Genomic DNA, 5,894 nt, shown 5'->3' on the forward strand with positions numbered 1-5,894 from the left:
TAACACCAACTGTGCCACTTGCTTAAGAAGAAGCTGCCACACTGGACCTCATATGACCCCCAAGCTCCTTGCTGTCCTCCCCACTCAGCCCTAGTGGAGATGACAAGAGTGGAAGCCTGAAGCCATCCATCCAAACCCCATGTTCATGTCAAGGTTTCAAGTTCGAATCCCAAGATGCCCTCCAGGGTCCTGGTGGAAGCCAAGTTGGGGATGTTGTGTCCTGTTCCTAATCCCTCCACTGTTGGCTGGGAGGACACCAGGCAAAGGCTCCTGAGGATGCCAGTGCTTGAGATACCAGCGGCGCTAGAGGAAAATAACAACCTTGGAACCACATGACGGAATACATGAACAAAACCAAAATAATCCTATTGGTGGGGTGCAACTTCACAGACACCTAAGAGGAAGAGCCGGCTCTGGGAATTTGGGCCCTAAAGTAACTACCTTTGATGAAACAAAACCAAAACCAGTCGAGTGCCATGCCTGTAATCCCAGCACTCGGGGAAGCAGAGGCAGGTGGATCGCTGGGAGTTCAAGGTCAGACTGGTCTACAGAGTGAGTCTAGGACAGCCAAGGCTACGCAGAGAAACCCTGTCTCGGAAAAACAAAAACAAAAACACTTTCCACAGTGATGGTTATAGTATGAGCTGAAATTGTGCGGAACTATCTGCCTCCCCCCCCCCCGCCCCCCAATTCTGGTAGAGTTGCTAATCCTTGTTTCGGAAGACACAAGGAAGCGGGCTCATCATCCTGCTGCTCACTGCAGCAATGGCCCGGCTATTTCCGGGAACAGGGAAGAGGCGTGCACGGCTCTGGTTACGAAGCACCTCTTTGGAACATCCCAGATGCAAGCTCAGGAGAGATGGGCTGTCGGGCGTGTGGTGGTTTAAATTAGAAACGTCTCCTACAGTCTCAGGCATCTGAGCATTTCCCTCTGGTTGGAGGCACTGTCTGGGGACAGTTAGAAGGTGCAGCCTTGCTGGAGGAAGTGTGTCAGTGGGGGTGGACTTCGGGGACTTGCATCCTTACCTACTTATTCATGCTTGTGGTTTACAACGTTGAGTTCAGGCCCACGCCGCCATGCTGCGTCCCTCCCCGGCTTCGTGGACTTAACCCTCTTGAACTGAAAGCCAAAATAAGCTCTTTTTTTTTCTGTGAGGTGCCTTAGTCATGGTGTTTTATGACAGCAACAGAAAAACGACGAATGCAAAGGGTAGCGAGTTTAGCAGAAGAGGGTTACAGCTACACAAAACAGCACCGCACGTCGGCTGAAGACAGGAAGTCGGGGATCACGTGGCGGAAGTGGGTGGGCGTGGCTTCACAGCCTAAGCCGGCAGGATTTGGGGCCAGCAATGCTCCTTTTCAGGTAAGCTCCCTGGCCCCTTGGAGGCAATTAGCTCGAGATGCACAGTCAGTGGCTCAGCAGGTGCCGGTTGGCACAGTATGAGAGGAGAAGCGAGGCTGCAGGTCCTGTGGCCTGTGCGGCACTGGATGCCGCACACTCACATCCGAACACTCTTAACGCCTCCTCCAACAGCTCCAACAGAAGAGACGCCGCCAGCTTTGTCCTGCTCCCCAACCTTTGGAAATTAACTTGATTTACCCAATCTGGAACTCTGGGAGAGAAAAAGAAAAAAATACTACACACATGCAACTCAGGCCCCACCCAGCCCCGTGGTCAAGCTGACTTGTCCCTAAGCTGTCTTTCTCACCAGCCTTTTCCTGCAGGTGGCAAAATGCAAAGCGGCATGCAAAGCTCCAAACCCCTCCAAATTCCAGGTAACCACATCGTTTCACAGTGGTGGATGCTAACTGCTGAACTCGGCCCCACCCCCACCCCACACAAACCACGAAGGGGCCATTGATGACCCCTGGCATTCCCGTTTGAACTGTTTGGCGGCTGTGCTCTTTCTTCTCACGAAGCCGTTTTCCCCAGGAATGGCGTGACTGGCTGCCATCGTGAAGCAGAGGCTGTAGTGGAGACTTCCAGCATACACTGGACTTCCAGAACACTGACCCTGTTACGTCTCTTAGGCAAAACCAATAACAGGCTTGCGTCTCTCCCGATGTCAGAATGTATCGAACAACAGTAAGTTTACAAGTTGTATCCGTTACAATTTGCCGAGTAGTCCCCATTTCGCCTGGCAGCTGGCTGTTGGCACGTGCTGAGTTCTTTTACTACGATTAACTCTGATCACACATTACTCATCACACAGTAAATGTTTCTATATATATTCACAGTTCGATGGAGTGCCTGTCAGAGCTAAGGAGGCCACAGCAGCAGTCACCAAGGAGTTCCAAGAGGCCTTACAGGAGGCAGAGGCACAGGTGGATGCTAACGTTAAATTCTCTTACACTCAGCCTGGGCAAACACAGGGAGTGTCACTGCTGGTGTTCAGATATTAGCAGATCCAGTCCTGGCCTGGCTGTACACTCCGGAGGAAGAGGCGGGTGACCTCTATCAATTCCAGGCCAACTTGGGCTACACTGTGAGACATAGAGCCAAGCTAGAAATTTGAGGGTGGAGGGTGAGGGGTGGGGGGTGGGGTCAGGCTTCCAGCTTGAATGGAGCTAGAGGCAGGGAGGAAGACTGGGTCTGGATGGACGGACAGATGGACGGATGGACAGACAGACAGCAGTTCAACTGATGCAGTACTAACTGAGCTCAGGCAAAGCCCAGGGGACAGCTGCACATTCTCCGTCTGTGTGTCCCTTGATGGCACACTGTGTGATCAGATAAAATGTCAGTGTCACAGTGTTAGATGCTCTCCGCCGTATGGCGTCCAGGCCAGGGCGCTGCACCCTCTAACCATCTGGTGGGTTCAAGTTCTCCAACCTAGTTTTTTTTTTTAAGATTTATTTATGTATGTATGTATGTATGTATGTATGTATGTATTTATTTATTTATTATGAATACAGTGATCTCTCTGCATGTACACCTGTAGGCCAGAAGAGGGCATCAGATCACGTTCTAGATGGTTGTGAGCCATCACGTGGTTGCTGGGAATTGAACTCAGAACCTCTGGAGGAGCAGTCAGTACCCTTAACCTCTGAGCCATCTCTCTAGCCCCTCCAACCTAGTTTTTAAGACGTGTATTTAATATGCCTGCTTGTCATGTGATCCAAATATAATTGGGTAAGTTATAGGTAGCACTGTTACCGTTCTTAGCCTGTACCCCACCTCAAAAGCCATATTTAATTAAAAGCCAGTTTAAAAAGCCAAATGCATTGTGAAAAGCAGGAAGGGGGAGATTTATTCACTGTGGCCACACTGAGAAGAGGGACACAGAGAGAGGTAGTGACCCCAAGTCTATCCTTGGGGGTTTAAGTAGAGGGCCAGGTTCCTTAGGCATATCCTAGTAGTCCTGGTCAAGGTGTGGTCCTGCCCCTCACTGACCCACCATGGTCTTTCTTGCAGGGTGGTTGTACAATCTGTAAATCTATTTTAGGAGAAAAATTCCCCTGACCGGCCCAGGCTTTGCGCTCCTGAGAGCATTCTAACTTCTTGGGGTCCATTGTTTCAGCAGCCTGAGAGGCAAGGGAGGGACAAGTGTCTCTATCACCTGTCTTACTCCCTGCCGGAACAAGTTGCATGTGAGTCCATGCCTGCTTGGTGCTAGTGAACAGGTCAGTGTTGTCTGCAAGCAATCAAACAGTGTCAGCCTACCTCTGTATTTTCACTTAGAGCCAAATGCTGCTTGTAGAGTTGGAGTCACAGGCAGCCAGGAAACGAAGGAGGGGGGCCACGGTCTCAGGGTCTTCTTCAAAGGCCTGCCCCTCCCCACAGACCTAACATCCTCCTTGAAGACCCATCCCCTGGAGGCTCAATCGCCCCCCACTGGGACAGCAGGCTGGCAGTCAAGCCTTGGGCAGACTCACATAAGCAAGATCGTTTTCTTATTCGATGGGATTATCCAGAGAGCAGATGATGCACTCATTTTAATGTCTGATTGTCATTAAAAGGAAAACATGATTCCAGAAAACACTTGCATTGAGCTCAGCCATGCAGTTGTGTCTGTTTGCCCAGCCCCAGCAGGACCTAAGTGAGAAGGTCTTTTGACCCTTTCTCCAGCTTCTTTCCCGTGTGTTCCAGCTCTGTTCCCAAAACCAGACTCCATCTGGTGCAAGAAAGCATGCTGTGAATCCCAGAGGGTTGGGCGCGGGACCTGTTCCGAGATCTGTAAAGGTGCTGTTGACACCCCATGGGCTCCTCTCTTCCAGTATCGCCTGGACAGGGGTGTGTGTCACTGTCACTCATGGAAGGCAGTTTCAGGAGCGGCTCCCTCCGCTTGGGATTTCTGCGTGGAGCGGTTACCGATTTGCTGTCTGGCGTCTGCCGCCAAAGAGAGAGAGGCAGGAGACAGGCTTTCTCTCTACCACTGGCAGTCGACAGGCTGGCAGCGGAACAGACTCCCGCCTGTCAGGCCCACCTGAAGTGCCCTCTTCACACAGCCCCAGCTGTCGGTGGGAGGTGGGAGGGCCAGTTCTGGCTCCAAAAGGCCATATGCTAAAAATATGGATGGCAGAGACTGGCACCAGAAGGACATTTGGCAGGGAGGAAACTGCTGTAAAGTGGAGGTCCTTCAGGGACAGGGACAGAGGCCCCCAACTGCCAGTGTAAACAAACCGCCCCGTCCTACTTGAGCTCTGAGAATAGGGGTTTTCCGCTCGGGGAGACAGGGGCTCCCTCCTCTTTCTTGCCTCACGCTCTCTGCTTCCCAAGCTAGCATTCCCGTCTAACACCTAACATCTGTGGGTAATGAGATCTTGACATCCCATAGTTGTGGGTTGAGCATTCCCCCAAATCAACGTGTTGGGACAGGCGGCGGCTTCACGAACGAGTTAGCACGTTTCTTGTGTGTCGCCCATGGTGCTGAGCTAGCTACTGGACCATCTAGTTGTGAGGAAGAGAGGCGGAGCCTCCTTTGAAGCAACAAGCAGCCTTCACCAACCCAGACACGGCCACCCAATGCTAGACTTCCCTGGCTCCAGAGCTAGCAATCAAAATAAACAAGTGACTCTGTCTCAGGTGGTCTGTTTAGTGAGAGAAAACTGAAAGGTCCAGGGCTTGGGATTCAAGGAGGATAAACGGGCAGATTGTCCTTTCAGGTAAAAAAAAAAAATCTACTGTAGACTGGAGAGATGGCTCAGCATCTAAGACCATGTGCTGCTCCTCCAGAGGACCAGAGTTCGATTCCCAGCACCTCCAGCTGCACGGGCTCTGACTCCTCTGAGAGCACCTTCATGCACATACGCAAATGCAATTAAAAATACCAACTCTTGCGAGGTGTGGTGGCACACACCTTTATTCCCAGCACATGGGAGGCAGAGGCAGGCAGATCTCTGTGAGTCCGAGGCCAGCCTGGTCTACAGAGAGAGCCCAGGATAGTCAGGGCTCTGTGTAACAGAGAAACCCTGTCTGGAAAAACCAGTAATATTAATACTAATAATAATAATAAATCGTTAAAAAATAATTTTATTTAAAAACTCATTAACACCATAGGCATACAGGTAGCAATGTGACAGGACTCTTAGGAGAATTCTAGCCCAGAGGGCTTTTATTCTTTTAAGGATTATTTATTTTTAATTATGTGTGTATGTGTATGCCCATGTGTGAGCATAGGTGCTCACAGAATCTAGAAGGGGGTGTTGGACACGCCCCCCCCCAGCTAGATACAGGCAGTTGTCAGCCACTCAACCACATGGGCGCCGGGAGCAAACCTTGGGGGCCACACACACTCTTAACTGCTGAGCCCCCTCTTCCAGGTAACAGAGGAAGGAAGGATGTCTCACCGCCTCGCCTGCAGCCACACTAGCTCTAACTCCTGGGTGGCACCAAGAGCAGAGAGAACTCCAGAGAAGAAATGCGTTGGGGGTTGGTCTGATGCTGCTGTGTA

The 5,894-nt window shown here is 51.1% G+C and overlaps 1 long non-coding RNA gene across 2 annotated transcripts; it reads left to right on the forward strand.

Moving 5' to 3' along the window:
• Positions 1-1,032: 1,032 nt before the first annotated feature.
• Positions 1,033-5,026, forward strand: LOC311585924. Of its 2 annotated transcripts, none has more exons than XR_014775382.1 (3): positions 1,033-2,086; positions 2,239-2,325; positions 4,219-5,026. It is a non-coding gene; the product is annotated as an uncharacterized lncRNA (long non-coding RNA). The 2 variants fall into 2 exon arrangements; XR_014775383.1 differs by having other exon boundaries at positions 1,033-1,363.
• Positions 5,027-5,894: the final 868 nt, after the last annotated feature.

This window comes from Acomys minous, assembly GCF_964271855.1.
Source record: "Acomys minous genome assembly, chromosome: 16".
Classification (NCBI taxonomy): Eukaryota; Metazoa; Chordata; class Mammalia; order Rodentia; family Muridae; genus Acomys; species Acomys minous.